This window comes from Gallus gallus, chromosome 3 (assembly GCF_016699485.2).
Source record: "Gallus gallus isolate bGalGal1 chromosome 3, bGalGal1.mat.broiler.GRCg7b, whole genome shotgun sequence".
Lineage (NCBI taxonomy): Eukaryota > Metazoa > Chordata > Aves > Galliformes > Phasianidae > Gallus > Gallus gallus.
In genome coordinates, this window is record NC_052534.1 from 28358352 (window position 1) to 28377934 (window position 19583).

The 19583-nt window shown below is 38.8% G+C and overlaps 1 long non-coding RNA gene across 1 annotated transcript in view; it reads right to left on the minus strand.

Annotated features, from left to right (window-relative positions):
* The window catches only part of LOC121110312, a 118080-nt gene that overhangs the window by 96524 nt on the left and 1973 nt on the right, over positions 1 to 19583 (minus strand). The gene's annotated exons all lie outside the window — the stretch shown is intronic.

The following is a 19583-nucleotide window of genomic DNA, read 5'->3' on the forward strand; positions in this document are numbered from 1 at the left end:
ACAAAACTTCTGAATTACAGAGGAAAAGAGGTGAAATGAAAGGAACTAACCCATTTGAGATAATATAATGGTATATGCATTTGCTACACTTATGAATAAAACATTGACTTATTGCATTCCCAAGTTGTATAGATATCAGGGAATTTAACATGTGCGCAGAAAGCAGAGCCATATATAAAAAAGGGATCTTGAATATTCTATTCATGTGATTTGCAGAGAAAGAAGTGAAAATAAGGAGAATCACAGATTTTTTCTTTAAAAACCTTTTAGTCAGGACTGGGGTAGAGAAAATATGTTAGACTTACAGTGTAGTCATTCAGATGATGGGAGATAAGTGTCACTTCATTTATTACTGTCTCTGAACGGTTTCTAGGTCTTTTTCAATTTTTATCAGCAACTCAGTCCATTGGAGCTTGATGTTGGTTTTTATTTTCAGCAGACTCAAATCTTTCTGATAAACAGCATCCAAATAATGTGGTTTCTTGTTTAAAACATGCAAACACTTGGGCTTTAAAAAGCAGGCTCTCTTTCTTTAATTCCTGGTATTTTGAAAGGAAGGAAAAACTCAATACTGTGTGTTCCAAATGGAGTGGGCGTGTATTTGATGAATGAATAGAACACAATTCAGAGGTATACTGCTGCAAACGGGATCTCAAAGTACTTTACAGATTTAAATTGAATAGAAAGATTTAAAAAAATTAAAAGCCAAGTGAGGAAATAACGAATTTCATTTACCTCAAAACTGTTGTTTTGGCACAACAGTTGAAAAAGGTGGACAGTTGGACTGGATGATCTTAGAAATCTTTTCCAAACTTGGTGGTTCTACGAAAGGTCTTACATTAAGATACTAGAGAAAAAGGAACAAAATCTATGTGAAGAGAGATTCTGAATGTTTATTAAATGCGTGTAAAATTCCCTGAAGGTTCAGCACAATTCATTGGAAACCCACAGTTCTGGTATGAGAACAAATACAGAAAACTGAAGAGAAATAACTTCCTTGACTCTCTATAGGTGCCAGAGAGGCAAAAGAACACTTTCAGGAGTTCTATTAAGATTTTAGAGTCAACTGAAAAGCTGGGTTTCCACACAGATTTCCAAACAGCTTTCACTTTTTATGAATGCTATCATGAAAGAATATTCTTCTAACATTTTTCAAAATATATTTCTTTGGGTGTTTTTTTTTTTTTTTTTTAATTTGATTGGTGTTTCCATTGTTGTTTCTTTGTGTGTGTGGGTACTTCAAATAGGGACTGCTTTTTGTTGAGTTTCGTGGGCATTTTCAAGGACTATGGACATCCTACTTACTGATATGTCTACCTGCTTACCAGCCATTCTCTGAAGTTATTCATTACTTCATTTGCAAACTTGTGACACTTTTTGTTCATTTCTGGTCCTTATAGTATTGTTTTAGACAGCCCTACAGTCAATAAATGACAAAAACATTCTTTATAATGAATTAGTTTAAATCTATGACCAAACCTGGCTGTCCTAGATGACATCACTCATCAGTGTAACCCTGACTGAAACCATGGTGTTATTTCAGTACTGTTCATTCTGATTTTAGCTGTTCTGGACTTCAAGGGAAAATTTCAGTTCTTCTGGCAAAATAGAATTGGCTCATAGACACCATAGCTAAATTTGTTCTGTTGCTTTCCCCCTTTCTTTCACTGTTGCTGACTTCAAATATTTGTCAGTGTAGGCAAAGGTGAACACGATAGGCATGACATCACATGCTGTATGATGATGCTACTTACTGACTGTATTCCTGAAGTCTAGAAATACAGCCTTCTTTGTTTTGTTTACTTCCTGTAACAGTTTCTTGGTCATCTTGACAGCTGCCTATGCTTGCCAGCAGACAAGATGTGATACAAAGTAAATCTTGACTGACTTTTGCTCTCTGCAAAGTGTGCAGTATTCCTGAAGGTGGAATGGAGCAAGATGAGATGTGTCATGCCTTGAAGCTTTTACCTTGGGAAAAACAAATCTCTGGTATTCAGTAAAATAGACTGTGCTTGTTTTTAACCCAAGGTATCGAAATTACAATTAATGCTTGGTTTGCTAAATGTAAAAATGGTATATCTTCTGATTGGCATCTGTATGTTAGCTTAATATTTACAGACACCTCAACCACTTGCACTGCATCAAGAAGCATGATTTTGTCTAATCTTACACTGAGATATCTCAGTACAGTTGTCCAGATCTACTAAAATAGGTTTAATATCTCTTCTCTGAGCCCTCTAGGGGGGCGGGGGAAGGAGGAAAAATAAGGGACAGGAAAGGAAAAGGATAAGGGAAAATATCCCTCATGGTCCATTTGTTCTTGACAGTCTTTAAGTGACTTTTGTTGACAGCTCTATATGTACATGTAAGAAGCCTTCCAAGCCAACTGGCAAATGTCAGTGCAAAATACTACATTACGAAAGACCAGGCATAACCAATAACCCATCCATTTGACCCAACATCTGCTTGTATGATGGTGGTGGAAAAAATAATTTTACTGAACACCAGAGCACAATCCTCTAATAAATAATGGGCTACACTGCTATTACAGTGGCTCAGTAAGGGCTCAATACCTATGTTTATGCCACTTCATCAGCTTGCAACATCACAGATGGATGTTTGCATATCTCTGAAGTATGTGTTCTGACCATGCTGGAGACAATCCTAGTAGAGTTGCAACAGAAAAGAGTAGTGAGAGAACCCACAGTAGGTAGCCCAGCTACGTGAAGGGCTGCATTCTCATGCTTATGTACATAACTTCTATAGAGTGCAGGTACAGATCACTGGGTTTGGCTGTCACTGAGTGGCAGGCACATATCTGACTGTCACGCATAGCCTGCAAGCGTGATTAGGAAAAGCACTCATGGAAGCCTTCCTTGCTCCTATCCCTTGCCTCTGTCTGCCTCAGGTTCCCTGGGATAAAAATAATGGAGTTTCTAATAGCATTACTAATTTTATTTTTCTTAAGATCTGGAAGTTTGGTCTGGTAAAGGCATAACACTAAACAAGATGCAGTACAGATAAGCAGTAGGTAACAATTCTTCACGCAGTTTTTCTATGCACGTTTTCACTGCAAATGTCACTACAATAAAGAACCATATAATCATGGCACAAATAGAGAAACAGCACAGAATAAATAATGCAGCCCTCTTACTGCAAGATATACAATTTATATTTACTGAAGTGTAGAGAATGTACTGAACACTAAGAAATGGATCACCTGCAGTACGATTGTTTTTCCTTTGATGATATGGTTCCCCAAGACACGGTGACTCAAGAGTAGGGAGGAAAGTGTAACTGGAAAAGGAATGAAGAAAAGTATTGCAGGAGGAGCTTGAAATGTAAATTAGTGAAAAGGCATCCTAACTAAGAAATTCTGAGTATGCACTTCAAGTGCAGGGGAAAGTCCTAGATTTTAATCCATTTAGTTCATCCAGTGATGAAGCCTCTTGAAAATAAAGGGTGAGTTTTAAAAGCTCTGAATATAGCCAGCAACATTCTGCTACACCTAAGGCTTATATTGTCTGTAAGAATGCTCTCTTCTGCATATGTATGCTCATTATTTTTCTTAAAAGGACTGTCAGGAGAAAGGTTTTAGCACTCAGCCTTTTAGCATTATCTACAACTGATAATTGTGCTCTCTGCCATATTCTGTTCACCTGCTGTGTTTGGAGCATGCCTCAAGCTCTCTGTCAAGGAATTAAGCAGTTTCAGCACCTCTCCCACCCACATCTCAGTTGAGGAGTTTCAGCTCAGTCTGGGTGCGCTCCTATTCCTCTGATGGGGATTATTCAAAGTGTACGGGATTTTAAAGTTAGACACAAAGGATCTTTCCTTGGCCCAAAATAGGGGCATAATGTTTAGGAAGTACTTGAAGACAGTTGGCCACTAGTTCATTGCAAGTCACCTGAATTTCAGTCTTTGTTCAGGTAGAATCACACTCCTGGTCTGCTAATATGTAATTTCCAAAGAGGCCATGTGACTCTGTGAATTACAGTGAGCTCTCAAACAACAGAGAAAATGAGCTTGATTTCTAGAGAAATGTATGTAGTATACAGAGAGACTCAAGAAATAAAAAGGTTGAATTTTTAGGACCTACTTAGAGCCACTAACATTCTGATATTTAAGATCTATGAAATACTGTACCTGTTGTAAAAATTGTGTCAATGGGAAGCTATGTAAACTGGAAGCAACGTAGCAGCAGAATGTATCAGTAGTAATAAAAACAGAGGTAGTCAAGAACCCACATGCTTTCAACACTGTTTCCAAGGGCTTTAAGAGGGACAAAGCTAAATCTCCTTGGTCAAACTTCATCTAAATCAAAAGCCTGCATACTTTTGAAATGAGCGAAACTATTTCAATCAGGACTTACTGGACGGGAGGAGAGACTGAATATGCCTCTAGAGGTGCAACTTTGAATCTTTCCTTACAGAGAGTAAAAGGTGCATCTAGACAAAGTCTGCCTTTAGCTACTTGTTGACTAAAATTAGTGTCTGGCAGATCTCATTTCATTGTCCAGCACTTACATGAATGAACTTGATGTAGAACTCATGCAGAGTTGAAGTACGTCAGAGAACACATTGCCTGACACAGAAGTTCCCCAGTCTTACATCAATTCTGCTGCTGTACAGAGGAATCTTAGAGTAATTCCTATTTGCTTTGGGGATGTCATAGGACAGGAAAGCTGAAGAGACTAGAAACAGCAAAATAAGATATCTGAAGCACTTTCTAAGAACAGGTATATTGCAACAGAGTTAAGACCAAGACAGAAGCCACTGGCATCTTGCACTCACTGCTTATCTTTCTGACTCTCAGATCACAGCCAGCTTTCCTACAATATCGTGTAAAATGGAAGTCCTCCTACAAAGCACTGATAATTTTGTTGGCATTGCATAAGGCTGTGGCACCATCTAGCTGCAAACACTTGATTTGTGGGTTTTAGTGTTTTCTTGTTTTGTTTTAAAGCATCCCCCCCCCCCCCCCCCCCCCCCCCCCATACACACACACACACACACACTCTCTTCAAGAAGCATCTTCTAATTAATCTCTCAGCTATACTTCATCTAGCATGATGTATGGAGAGATTGACACAGCAATTTCTACAATTCTCCTTATGGCCTAACCTATGGTTGATCAGACATTCTCCAGGCCTTCTGTATGTGCTGGCTTGTCATTTATCTGTTATAAGTTGCTGCATAAATGCTCAGTTACATGCACTGACTTGGTGGAGAGCACTCAGCTGTCTGGAGATCACCACTAACTGCAAAACTGCACCTAACTTCTATTTCTTCCTTCTGAATCAGAACCTGCAGTGAATTTTTTCATTTGTTAACTACAAAACCATGTTATCATGTGAAACAGAAACAAGATTTAGGAATCTAAGATAAAGCACGCACAAAGAAAAAAAAAGACATTTTAGGGTAGGAATATGGCTGCCTTTGAAATGTTGACAAATGAGTGTATCAAATGATGTTCTTTTGTGGAAACTTGGAAGTATCTGTTTCTTTGGATCAAGTGTAGGAAAAAAACTTCAGCTTCCCAGAAGAAATATGAAGCTGTTCATTTTCCCTTCAGCTTCTCAAAAGTGACAAATACATTTTCATTTGAAAACAAAACACTATAATATTCAAGTTTAAAGGAAAAAGTAAACCTAGAAAATGAAACAGTTCCCTTAACAGGGAGCCAAAAGAAATATTCTTACTTAATAGAAAATGGTGCTTTGTCTTTCTTTAAATAGATAGTAATTTCTACCTAAGCCAATATTCCTTCTTTTTCTCTTCTGGGACACATTTTCCAGCCATCAAATGAAATCAAATACCATGTTATTTCACCAACTGCACAAAGAAGGCTAGAGACGCATCAGGATATATTAGTATCTTCATTGCTCTTGATTTATTTCCCAGAAACATGGCATAAAAGAAGTAAAATTTGACATTTTAAAGATTGGTCTTTTATGCACTCAGTGGCCTTGCAGTCAGAAAAGATGCCGGAGTGGTAATGCAAAGGTCTTCATGAATGAGTGATCATTGTATTAGAACATTATTACATTTAGTGGAAGAACAGGAAGTTGAGTTTTTGCTTTGTCAACGTTCATCTTGGAAGAAGAAACAGTATATACTTTAGAGTACAGAAGACAGATTGAGAGTTCTCTTTTTTTTTTTAAAGGAACTATTTTAAACATGCTAGCTTTCTTGTCTCTTCGTAGTATGAATGCAAGATTCAGACTTTTTTTTCTGCATCGTTATTAAAGATGCTTCAGAAAAGTTGAAATGGCAACCTTAGCACAGTTGGAACTGTGCTTTCTCAGCATGCAGCTACCTCCTTCACATAGCCCTGTTTAGCACTTAAAATGATTTATTTTGGAAGCTGAAAAAGTAGAAAAAGTAGAAGAAAGATCAAAACACCATCACCTTAAATCTCATGCTCCAAGCCTCAAAGGCTGCTACCACAGCATGACAAAATGTGCACATGCTCTCCCCAACTGACTTTTCTGTTGGCAATTAACCAAGCAGAGAGCCAGTTATAGAGTTTTTATTAAGCACACCATAGGCTGTTGTTGTACTACGGTAAGCTGAGTTGTTTGAATCACAGGAGTGGCAGCCTTGCATTTTATCAGCTCTATTGACTTGGAAAGTTAGATGTTGATTTCTGGATTCCAACAATTGCAAATACAGAAGTGCTTTTCTAAAGCTTAGTGAAGTTATTGTACCCTCCTTCCAATGCATGAGTGCATTGACAGGTCTAGTCTTTCAAGCCCTACTGTTGAAATTTACCAGAAATGATAAGAAAAGAAAATTGGAGAAAACTCAAATAAGTCATGCATTCTTCCTGGCTTTCAGGAAGGTTTAGTCCTTAACAGCTCACACTTCTTCCAGACTAAGCAAGTAAGGGTAACAGCTAATTTGCAAATAACTTTTTTTTTTTTAATAGATATAAAAACAGTAGTAGTAATTTCAGGAGAGGTTCTGTAATTTTGAATCATGGTTAGAGTCAGACACTGCCCAGAAGGTCTATGTAAGCTGCCCAAGGAAAAAAGTAACAGGAATAACGAATTCCCTTCTCTTCCACTTTCAATTAATGAGTTCTCAATTTCCTGTTTGCCATGTAATAAATCCTTACTGTATGATGCAGTCTCATGTTAACGCTATATAGATGGATCCTGATTCTGCCTGGCAAAGACCTCATTAGACCATATTCTGACCATTCATGTACACATGCTTGTTTATATGCTTTTTAGTGCTGGGTAATTCAGTGCTACTTATATGCTCCTGCTACTTGGAAATGACCTAGCTCTAATACTTGAATTTAGAAAGATTTATCTTCAGTATTGAGGCCTTTACACTATTGCTTAAGTCAAGGCACGGATACTAAACATTTGGGAGAAAGTGTGTATGCTTATTAATACAAGGAGTCTAAGTAATGAAAATGATGCCATTGTCTACTCCTGGATGATAGAATTGTGCTGAAGTAGCAATTACAAGGAGAGCACGTGTTAGCTATATGCTGCTAAGGAAAGATAAAGGCAGAAAAATAACTTGGTGTTGAATAGTGTATAAAGTTATAAAGAAATGGGGACAATTAGTTGCTGGGACAAGAGCCCAGAGGGGTTCTGGAAGTCTCTATCCTTGTTGATTCTTAAAGCAAAGTTGAACATAGAAACATAGAATTGTTTGGTTGGAAGGAACATTTAAGATCACGTAGTTCCAACTCCCCTGTTAGAGGCAGAGACACCTCCCACTAGACCAGGTCACTGAAAGCCCCCTTCAGCCCAGCCTTGAGGATACCTCCTCCCTGGAGGTGTTCACAACCTTACTGGGCAAAGTGTTCCAGTGTCTCACTACCCTCACAGTAAAGAATGTCTTCCTAATATCCAGTCCAAATCTATTCCAGTTTAAAGCTATTTCCTCTCACCCTATCACAACAAACCCTTTGTAATGCTACAGTGGAATGGAAAGTATCGTGATAATAGCAAGGCAGCAAAGTCTTTGGTTGCAGCAAATGAGGACAAGCCCAAGCAGAACATCCACAGAAATGAAGGAAAAGAGCTGCTTACCTTCAGAAGACGACAGTTAGAGAGAGACCTCCAGCAAAAGATGCTCTTGCCTCCACTGCCAACCCTTAAATGAGGTCTGGGGTGGGGTGGATCCTGACTCCACCCCTTCTGGTCACTCAGGTGCATTACATGCACCCGAGCTCCTCTGGGTTGGCCCTGCCTTCCCACCAGATGCCCAATCACTATTTCAAGCCGTGACTTAGCATTTTCACTATACCCTTGTAAAAAGTCAGGTACTGGAAGGCCACTATGAGGTCTCTCCAAAGCCTCCTCTTCTCTAAGCTAAAGAGCCCCAACTCTCTCAGCCTGTCTTCATAGGGGAGATGTTCAAGCCTTCTGATCATCTTCATAGCCCTCTGCTCAGCCTGCTCCCACACGGGCACAAGCTCATCCTGGTCTAGGAGCAGATAACCCTTGAGGTTCCTTCAAACACAAATTATTCTGTGGTTCTATGTAATAAGTAATAGGATAATTGACATAAGTTTAGAGAAAGCCGAGAAAAGAAGTGCAGTTTGGATAACTCAGTATGTCAAAGAATGCAATGGTCAAAGAAAGATAAGTCTGAAATAAGAGTTACTATTTTCCATACAGAAATAGGTTACAGAAAAAAAAAAAAAAAAAAAAAAAAAAAAAAAAAAACAAAGGGGGAAAAAAAAGGTACCTGGAAAACAGAATAAAATATACTAAATTTAGAAAATACAAATTTTGTTATTTTTGTACTGTTTGAGAATATTCTTCAGTAAATATATATACCTGTTTGTTTAGAGAGAAGAAATTCTGTAAGTTTGCTTTAAAAAATGGTGCTTGGTGAAAAACAAATAATTAGAGAGATGAAGGTCCATAGAGAACAGTAAGCTGGTTAAGAACTATCTGAAATATCAAAGAGCATTTTGCTGAAAAAGAAGGGCGAGGAAAGGATGACTAGCAAAGGTCTTCAGGATATGTCTGATCTTTTCCTGTCAGGTATTTTTGGTGATGATGTTGGTTCAGAAAACTGATATTCTGAAATTTGTTGCATACACTTTGCTCTCATTAGTAAATCAGAGGAGTACCGAATATCAATAAAAACTGAATTACCATGAGGTTCTGTGTAATAAAAATGAAATTAAGTTACGCAAAACAGGTCATGCATGTGCAGCTTTAATTATTGTTTGTTCCTTGTCAATCAAATGATAGAAGATCTTGTGTTTACTCGTCACAGCTTGCCTATTACCACCAAGACAAGACAGTATCCAAAAGACAAACATATATTGGGATCATGTTCTGAAAGAGAAATCTATCACCAAATGTAATGAGAAAGGATTAGTTTTAATATGCAAGGAAGAGTTCATATTTGAGATGCTGCTTCAGTGTATCCTAAAAGGTACCTTTAAGTAGTGACATAGGTGAAGAAAGCTATTTTCTTCTTAGTACTGGAAAGGGGCAAACAGAGTAACATAGAAAAATGATCAATGCATGTGCTATGACACATGAGAGTTCTACGGACTCTCAGTGCCATTTGACAAGTGGCTGAGGGCCTCCAGAAATAATTCAGTCAGAAAGTAGCAACGCTTAGTGGGCACACTGCTCCCAAAGAATTGTAAGAACAGTTTTAATCACCCAAGTGCAAAATTAATTATGGCAGAGCAAGTCCAGGGAGAGGCTTTCCAATTTCCTGCTCACCCTAACAGCACATGTAAGAAGAGGAGCCTAGATGAGGTGCATTTCATTCATCTGTTCTGACAAGTGGTACACATGGAGAGAGATGTGTATAAGATAGAGGTCAACTTGTGCATAAGCTCTGATTGGTCAAAATTTAGAAGGCTGATAGTCATTGGAATTCCTTGGCTCCAAACCAGATTCTCAGCAAGAGTAAAAGTACAAGTTTGTGATGTGGCCATCTCCAACAGCTGGTGACTCATCTTCATGACTCTCAAAGTCCCTTCCTGTACCTTTTCCTGCAGGGAAAATTCTTAAGTCAGTTTTCCCCCTTCTCCCTTTTTCCCTCTGACAGGTACCTCTGTGATAATTAAAGTTCATAGTTACTGGAAAAGCAGACAAGGAAGTGCTAGCAAGTAGTGAAACAGAAAGAACTATAAAATCATGGTGTAAAATCATGGAAAGAATCTCAAAATCATGGTGACTCAGTCACTTGAAAAGATAAGCAGAGAGTATGAAATGCTAGTGGCTTTTGTCTTGGTCTTAACTCTGTTGCAGTATACCTACCCTTAGAATTGCCTTTTGCACGTTCTCATTCTCCAGACTCTCAGTCTGAATAAAGTCTTTTTAAACTTCCTCAAGACTGAGTTAATATACTAATCATAAATAAATTAGTAAGACTAGGGGCATATCCTACTTATTTTCCAAGGACAAACTTTTTTCTTTAATTTTGCTTGAGAAAAATTGGATCAAAGGGCTCAGTACTCTGCCACCCTTTTCGCTCATGCAGCCATTTACCAGTGTAAGATGATTGCAAATTATTGTACAAGGCAAAAGCCAATGATAAAGCAAATGCTTGGATTATATTTCTACTTGAAGGACTATCTGTTCCTACCTCAGGCAACAATTGTATTAGCAAATAAAGTGAGTTGTTAAACAGTTTAGTACTTCCAAAGCAGTAGACTGCTGAATTGCCTTTTTCCAAAGACGTGTTGCACTGAAAATTTTTCTGAAGTCCAAATTATTAAGCTTTTTCTCAGAAATTTTCTATAGTCGTATTTTAGTATTTTTTTACTTCTTTTGCAAATATATAAAAAGAGAATACATATGGCAGAAAAAAAAAATCTGTTAATACAGCATTTGAAATGTTAATATGGAAATAAACAGAGAAAATATGCTTCTGAGGTGTTCAAGTTTACAGACCAAAGATCATGGGATTAGAATGAGCCAGAGATTAGAAGGTTTCATTTAAATATTAAAGCCATGTTTTGTCTTAGATATGATAAATTTGCTTAATTTGGTTTTGGTTTTCCTTGCATACTAACCACTTTAAGGGGAATCATAGAATCACAGAATCATAATATAGCCTGGGTTGAAAAGGACCACAATGATCGTCTAGTTTCTTTCCCCCCTGCTATGTGCAGGTTGCCAACCACCAGACCAGGCTGCCCAGGGCCACATCCAGCCTGGACTTGAATGCCTCCGGGGATGGGGCATCCACAACCTCCTTGGACAACCTGTTTCAGTGCGTCACCACCCTCTGGGGCAAAAACTTCTTTCTAATATCCAACCTAAACGTCCCCTGTCTCAGTTTAAGACCATTCCCCCTTGTCCTATCACTATCCACCCTCATAAACAGCCATTCCCCCTCCTGTTTATATGCTCCCTTCAAGTACTGGAAGGCCACAATGAGGTCTCCCCAGAGCCTTCTCTTCTCCAAGCTAAACAATCCCAGTTCCTTTCCTCATAGGAGAGGTGCTCCAGCCCTCTGACCATCTTAGTGGCCTTAGTGGAATGCTTTATTATATTTATGTTTAAGGTTATAGTTTTCTATGCTAGTCAAATACTTCGACAGCACTTCAGATGAAGTTTCCTGAAAATTTCTTTGTTGTGACCCACAATTAGTTAATGATTTACAGAAGGTGGAGCCACTCCTGCTGGATGAAAATTCAAGAACTGGCCCGAAGACCTGCAGGGCTCTTTTTTTTATCTATTTATTTTTATCTCTCCCCAGCTTCATTGACTATTTTCCCTATACATCTTGCCAAGTCAGAACTAAGTTCTTCAGGAGAAGTATTGCCTCCTCAGGTGTGGATGTGGAGCCCAGGCCTCTGACCTCTTCATAGAAGGGTGTATTAGCATGAGTTCTTCAATATGGTTTTCAAGTGATAGGATTTTAGCAGGTGTTTCTGTGTGCTCGTTTGTATTCTTCCGTTTACCTGCAGGTTTTGTGTGCTTCCTCTACCAATCAAAGCGGTCTTTGCACAATGTGCCAAAATACGTATACAGTGGCAAATACAAAGCCACAGGTTTGTAGACCCACAAGCTGATTTGTGGTAGCAGGTGCAGGCTGCAAAGCAATGATTAGATCATTTTCCTAATGTAGGAAATTAGGAGTTCAGACACCTGCATTCAGTTCTCTACCTTATACTCAATCATGTCTAGCTGTTGGAGCTGTAAAGTGTCAGGATACGCATTGGGGTCTGTGACAGATAAAAAGCTTTTACACCAATGTGCTGTGTCAGTTTTACTGCAACTTTACCTCTTCCTCACCCTTAGGAGAAAAATAAATGAAACATTGGCATAGTTAATAAGTGGGCAGCTGTTGCAGCTGCGTTGTGGGCTGGGGCCTGCAGGATCCCAGATAACTGCAACAACATCCTGATTTGAGCTGGGACAGAATTGATTTTCCTCACTGGCTGGTATGATGCTATGTTTTGGTTTTAGCAAAAAAACACTGTTGACAACATAGCAATGTTTTAGTTGTTGCCAATTGTTGCTGCACAGAACCAATGATGTATCAGTTTCCAGCCTCTCACATTGTCCTGCCACTGACGGGGCTGAGGGGGCAGAAGTAGCTGGGAGGGGACAGAAGCAGGACAGCTGACCTAAACTGGCCAAAGCGATGTTCCATAACATATTAGATCACATGAAAAAACTATAACATGGTGGGGAGTTGGCTGAGAGGGCAGCCTCGACTTGGGAACTAGCTTTAATCAGCAGGTTGTGAGCAATTGTGTTGTGCACTGCTTGTTTTGGAAAAAAAAATATATAAAACTATTATTTCTCCTCTCCTTTTCTATCTTAGTAGATGTTTTTTATCCTAACCTACAAATTCTACCTTTTTTTTCCCCCAATTCTCTCTCCCATACACTTGGGGAGAGAGAGTGAGTGAACGACTGTGTGGTGCAGAGCTGCCTGCTGGGTTAAGCCACAGCACATCAGCAGTAAAAGTGAAAAGACATTCCTATTTCATGTCCTTAACAAGGGCTTTTATTATTAAGTCTGTGTTTCAGCTATCTTGTCATTCCTTCCAAAACCACATCAGTGGTGCACAATAAGCACAGAGCTAACATTTCTATGCTAGAAGTAAAGCAGTAACTCCAGAAGCAGAACAATTTTATCAGTGCTTTTCTGCACTCACACAGATGATCTCTGTTAGGATGCAGATACTGTTGCACTATCTCTATGCCTCTCCTGATCTGAGCTGGCACCTCTGCAGATCCAGGCTATGTACCATGTGATTGTATCTGCCCCATTATCTTCAGCTTAACAGGGTCCTGGCCCTGCTGCATTGTACAGTATAGTTATTGTGTTTAACATGAAAAGAGTAGAGTTATCCCCTGGAAACCTTGCTGACACCACATGCTGCTTTTTAAGCCAGTTATCCTTCTTAAGATTTATAAACTGAAAAAGGACTTTCTCTGGACTGCCAACAAATGAGGCACAGAGTTACTCTAATATTTATCCCAAAATCACCTCTGATTCAAAGTTCATTGCTGGAGAGGGAATCTGAACTACGCAGGTTTCCTGTCCTCTCTAACTTTGCCAAAGTCCAAAGTAAAAGTGTATAATGAAGCTCTCATCAGTGAGTGAATGTAAAATAAATTAGGTAACTATAATTAAATATGAGGATTTAATTATACTCATCAAATCAAGGTTCCTTCAAAAACTGAGGGAGTAAGAACCACAAAAGAAAGTTATTTTGTTTAGTTATTGGTTCTTGTGGCTACAAAGTTATTAACAGTTATTGGTATGGGTGTATATATTGTAGCCAAAGAAAGGTATAGAAGAGCCAAACTGTTTCCAGGTTGGAATTAATGTAGATGGTGCAGCCTTCTGAAATTACAGGTAATGAAGTTGTAAATAATCCTTTTACCTGAAGGCAGGGTTAAACACAAGGGAAAAATTAAATATGAAGAAGTCACATCACTTGTTCAGGTGACAGTAGAGGGACATCTACTGACATCTACATCAGTACTGCAATTAGAGTTTGTAACCTTTGAAATACATGAAAATCTGATCTTTCAGTTAGCAAACTTCCTAACAAAGGCTGCAGTTGGCACATTGGTGGTCATTTTTGTTCATGGCTGGTTTTTGTTTTTGTGGCAGTGGTGGTGTTTCGTTTTTGTTGTCTTGGGTTGCTCTTTTTTTGGGGGGGGAGGGGAGGGGAACAACCTTTTTTGGGAGGGGGGATAGGGACAACCTTCCCCCTCATTCCCATAACTGTGAGCATCTATTCTCGCTTTGATAAATTCTCACATGTAAATATGTTTCTTTCACTTGCCTATTTCAGACGTATACTTGGCAGGCAGAGGGGAGGTTTGCAGTTAAAGGAAGAGATTAGAAACAAAGGCTAGAAAAGGACAGTAGAACAGGTGAGCAGAAGCTGAGAGAGGAATTGAAGGGAATGGAAAATATAAGAAAGCAACTAAACATTGAGGACACTTATGTAAGGGAATGAACAAAGAATGTGCAAAGACGGATGCCAAAACTAGGGCTATGTTTTCCCTAAGTACTTGATTTTGCAACTTTAATATAGGCATTGGCTGTGGAGGACAATAGCCTGTTATTGTGATATTAAATTTCAGAACAGGAAGGGAAGAAAATAGAGGAAAATAGCATTAATCTAATAGGGTGTTGATTCCCAGCAGTGGACATATGAAACAACAAAGTGGTAACTCCATCCTTTTGTCAGTTCAGAGTCCCTCTGTACCTTCAAAATGATGGTCTTCCCTTCACCTCTTCCATGCCTATTTAAAGTAATCTGTTTTTCAAAAGGTATTGTGTTGCATTGCAGAGACAGATGCAATTATGTGGAGAAAAACTGTCCTGTTAAAGTATGCTGGAGTCTTATGGAACAATTACACATTTTAACTGAAAAATGCAAAATCCTTCTAGAAAGTTACAGTCATTCAAGTCTTAAGGTTGTGTGGCTTCCTGAATGTAGGTGCCATTTTCAGGTGTATATAAAATCTAAGGTAAATACTAAAATCTAATATCTAAGTCCCACTTTTTCTGCTTTATCCTCACTCATTTTTCCTTTTTCTCCCCTTTTTTTTTTTTTTTTTTTTTTTTTTTTTTTTTGCCATGCTGCATTTACCCAAAGTGCTCAGCCTTCCTCATGAGTATCACATGAGTGAGTACAAGATGCTGACTGACAGGAGGGTGCTGCCAAGTATTTTTGGATGCCGCTTGGAAAAGGAAAACTTAGTCAAGATAAAGTTATTTTCTTTGGTCAGAAGAAGAAACAAACTTGTAAATAGCAACACAAAACCTCTTTGACTCAAATTTACGCTGCCAAAAGAGCAGAGCTTTTGCTGCACTGATATTGGAGATAAGTTACCAGATTGCAAAATCAGGCAAAGCTGCCAAACTTAACAAAATAACAACAACAAAAAAAGGCATTCCACTGTCTAAGAGGACAGTCTTTTCAGCAAACAAAAGCCCACTCAAGTCAGTATCAAACCAGCCTATTCCACTTTCATGTTTTATTCCATAATAATTTTCCTTCTTTTGTAGTTTTACAGTCAGAGGGTTTGAAGCTGAAATAACTGTGTCAGGATACCAAATTTCTAAGGCCAAGAGCCTAATGAATCACTAGCCACAAAGAAGTACAAAGCCAATAGAATGCTTTAAATGTGTTTTTCCTGTGGAATAAACTCATTCTCACTTCTCCACAGCAAAGTGTTTCAGAGACTCAGTGGATAGACAGTCATAAGGTCTGAGCAATTACCAGAGTGAGTGAAAAGCTTTAGAAAAGCAGGTACTACCAACAGTATAGCCCATGGTGCCTCAAACGTAGTAGGCATAGTTGTAAATTTTGAAACTTCTGGCCTGATGGCTTCTCTGAGGTTAGACTGAGTGCTACTGTTTGGACAGCTACCTCTCCAGGGCTTGATTTTCCGTAACCTAATAGGCTATTTGTAGTCATTGATGTGAATGTGAGTGGCAGGAATGAGGAGAACAGAATTCTCTTCTCCCCTGAAGATAGCATCTCAAGCCCACTTTCCCTTCATCTAGGTGACTAAAGAATGCATGAGAAGGTAATTACCCTCTGTTTGAAAACTGAAGGAAAGCTTTCTCGAAACATTGTTACATTTTGAATATCTTTGAAAATACAGCTTACAGAAAATGTTGGGAAGGGGAGATCAAAGGAGAGAATGAATCCGCAAACAGATCCTTCCTGTCTTTCTTTTACACGATTATAGCCAGAGATGTAAGAGGGAAATATTCAGTGAGATTCTGTTAGCTTAACCACAGTTCTTTATTGTGATCTGCAGTATCTGAACATAACTACAGTGTCTGGGGGATGTGAAATGACAGAAATATCTATGGGATGTTAAATAGGGAAATACAGCATCTGTAAAAATATAGCCTTTGATATAAACTTCTACAAAACAATAAAGCCAACAGCCCACAAAGATGCCCTGACATTGCTTCTAATTACTTTTATTTTGCTCCATTTTTATGTCTTGTAATTTTATGAATTGATAAAGATCATTTGATAGAAATTAACTTTCTGAGAATGTTGCCTGTTACAGTTTAACTTGCTGTGAGGGGATGCTTAACAGACTGGAATTTTGCTCGTTAACAAAGTAGGCCAAGAAATAAGCAAAAAACAAATCCCTTCCTAGGTAGACTTAGGACTCTGGCTATTGGTGTGAAAGTTGCAAGGCAGGTATACATCACTATCTAGAAGTGATTTCCAAGTTGTGTCAAACATTTCCAGCACACACATACAAAAAAGTCTTGAAGGACTGTGCTCTTGTGGATTGTTTTGTTGGGATGTCAAGAAGAGTTTTTTGTTGACACCAGCGAACTTTCTTACTTAATGCAAATGTTGTGGGAAATATCTATCATATATCAAAAGATCATATGTCAAGCCAAATAACTTGCAGGGAGTGTATAAATAGGAGCAGGAACAACTGTTTACATGGGTGGATAGTGATAGAAGGGGGAGTGGTTTTAAACTAAGACAGGAGATTTAGGTTAGATATTAGGAGGAAGATTTTCACACAGAGGGTGGTGACACACTGGAACAGGTTGTCCAAGGAGGTTGTGGATGCCCCATCCCTGGAGGCATTCAGGGCCAGGCTGGATGTGGCTCTGGGCAGCCTGGTCTGGTGGTTGGCAACCCTGCACATAGCAGGGGGGATAGAAACTAGATTATCATTGTGGTCCTTTTCAACCCTGGCCATTCTGTGATTCTATGAAATTGATTACTATTCCAAATACAGGGACCAAATCTAAGAGAGTAAGACGGCAATGATACTGGACAAATGGTAGAGTTAACGGGGGCAGAATCAGCTCCGACTAAGTTAAGCTGAGAAAGGGATTTGTCTAATCTTTCCTTTGATTATATCTGCATCAATCTTATTTGGTGGGGCTGTTCTGCATCACTACATTTTTTCTTTTTACATTTTCTAAGGACATAAACATGATAAGCATCCAACTAGACAAGCAAAGTTGTTGTGGCCAGCCCATAAATGACCTGCTTATCGGTAGTCTTATGTAAAGGGTGAAACTGTGCAATTTTGCTCCAGATAAACAAAAGCTCAGCAGTTGTCTTTCCCAGAACTTGTAGGTATGCTAATAGTGCTACTGTTCTTCAATCGTGCCATTCTGAAGGCTTGACAGTAGTATTTCATTTAAAGGAACGAAGTCAAAGAGAAAGGAAAAGTTGTACAGAAATGAAAAGTTTAAGCTCACAGCAAATAATATTTCCCCTTCCTGCCATACCTCCCTCCCTTTCTCCCTTTTCTCTCTTCCTCTATTTCCTTCCCTTGTTTTCCTTCTTCCCTTTTCCCACTTTTCTACTGTATGTCACAATCATTTTAATGCATTTCTTACTTCCCTTTGTTAAAGTTTTGAAGAGTGAGTGTAAACTTAGCTTTATTTTGAATGATCAGTTGGATTCCTTGATATTCTACTGCCCATGTACACTACATACTGATTTCTCAAACAGGGAATGCCAACATTTTCATCTTTCTGAGTTTAGTAGCATTAAATTAACATTGGAAGACATCAAAGAAAATACAGAAGTGGAAAGAGGAATGCAAACTACAACTGAATCTGCTGCTTTATCAACGACCTAGGATTTCTCAACTGCAGATACAGGCAATTATGCAGTGGTGTTCTTTGAATTGAAAAATGTTATGAAGTGAATGTTACGAACAACTGTGAGATGTCTTAAGGCAGTTCTACACATACGCCCTTATGTTTAACTGTGAACATCTAGCAGTATTTTCTTTAAAGGAGGGCCTATGTTGCTTATTAATAACAGATGCCAAGATGGGTGATGTCCTGCTTTTGCATGGAACAGGCAAAACAATGAGAGTGGGTTTTTTTCAATTTCTAACAGTTATTTCCTGCTCAAATACCAGGAAGCCAGATATGCAGGCTTTCCCTCATCTCATCCTAGACAAGGATTTCTGTAGTCTGTCCTTTCTGTAGCCTCAGTACTAGACCTGGCTGTGTTCCAGCCACACGTGAGGGCGAGTTCACATTTTACACTTTGCCCTATAGCCCAAAGTTTCATAAGGTGTTGAGAAACAACTCCAGTGGGTGCTTAGTTTGGTTAACAATCTATGATTCAATGTAATCATGATTCAGTGTAACAGGTCTATCAGCTCACATAGTGCGCTTTTTCCTTTACCTTTCTATTATCTCATTACTAAAGCATTTAAAAATTTATCCTTATCTGAAACACCAGAGTAGTCCAGCACTTTATATTTTTGTATTGTTCTGAGATACACTCTGAGATACACATAGAACACTGGTATACATACTGGACTCTGTCCTTTGATTGCCAGTGTAGGTATGATTGCAAGCCAGCACACTGACTTTTGCAAGTGGCACACTGCAGTGTCTTGAGAAAAGCTAGTTACCCTCTGTGCAACTGTGCTGATTTAGACTGGGGAGGTGTTAAGCATGTTAAGCATGAATTCAGAAAAATCTTGAAATACACAGCAGATTAAACTTCTGTAATCTAGACTCCATGAAAGTCAGACAAGAAAGCAGCAGTGGTAAGGGCAGGAAATTGCACTTTTGAGAAGCTGGACTATGGAATTATTCTGCACCAAACATAAATGAAAGTCCGCATAACATACAGAAGACAACTGAAAGCCTAGTGGCAAAAGTCTCTGTGGATCCTAAAACTGCCCTGAACAACCATCTTGAGCTTCACTAAAGTGCCAGCACCTTTTTTCAGTTAGATGTGGATAAGTACGATTTTGCCATGATAGAATATCACACATAGCCTTGGTTACAATGCAAGGGCATCACATTGCACATACCTCAGCTTAAATACATGAATCTCAAACCGTTAATTCTTCACTAAGTACTAGTTCTTCAGATAGCTGCTGAGAGAGGCAAAGAAAATCAACCTCCAGCTGCTGTCTCAGCTGTGCAAGAACTTTCACTCTTCACAACATATAAGACTGTACTCCAGTAAAGTTACAATGAAATAATCTCTTACACAGATACTCCTTACATTTATGCTGCTGGTTTGTTGTTGTTGTTTTTTTTTTTTAAATTCTAGACAAGCATTTCTGTCAATCAACAGTAGCAACTTCTGAGAGTGAGTTGTTGCCTTTGGAGGTGTAAAAGC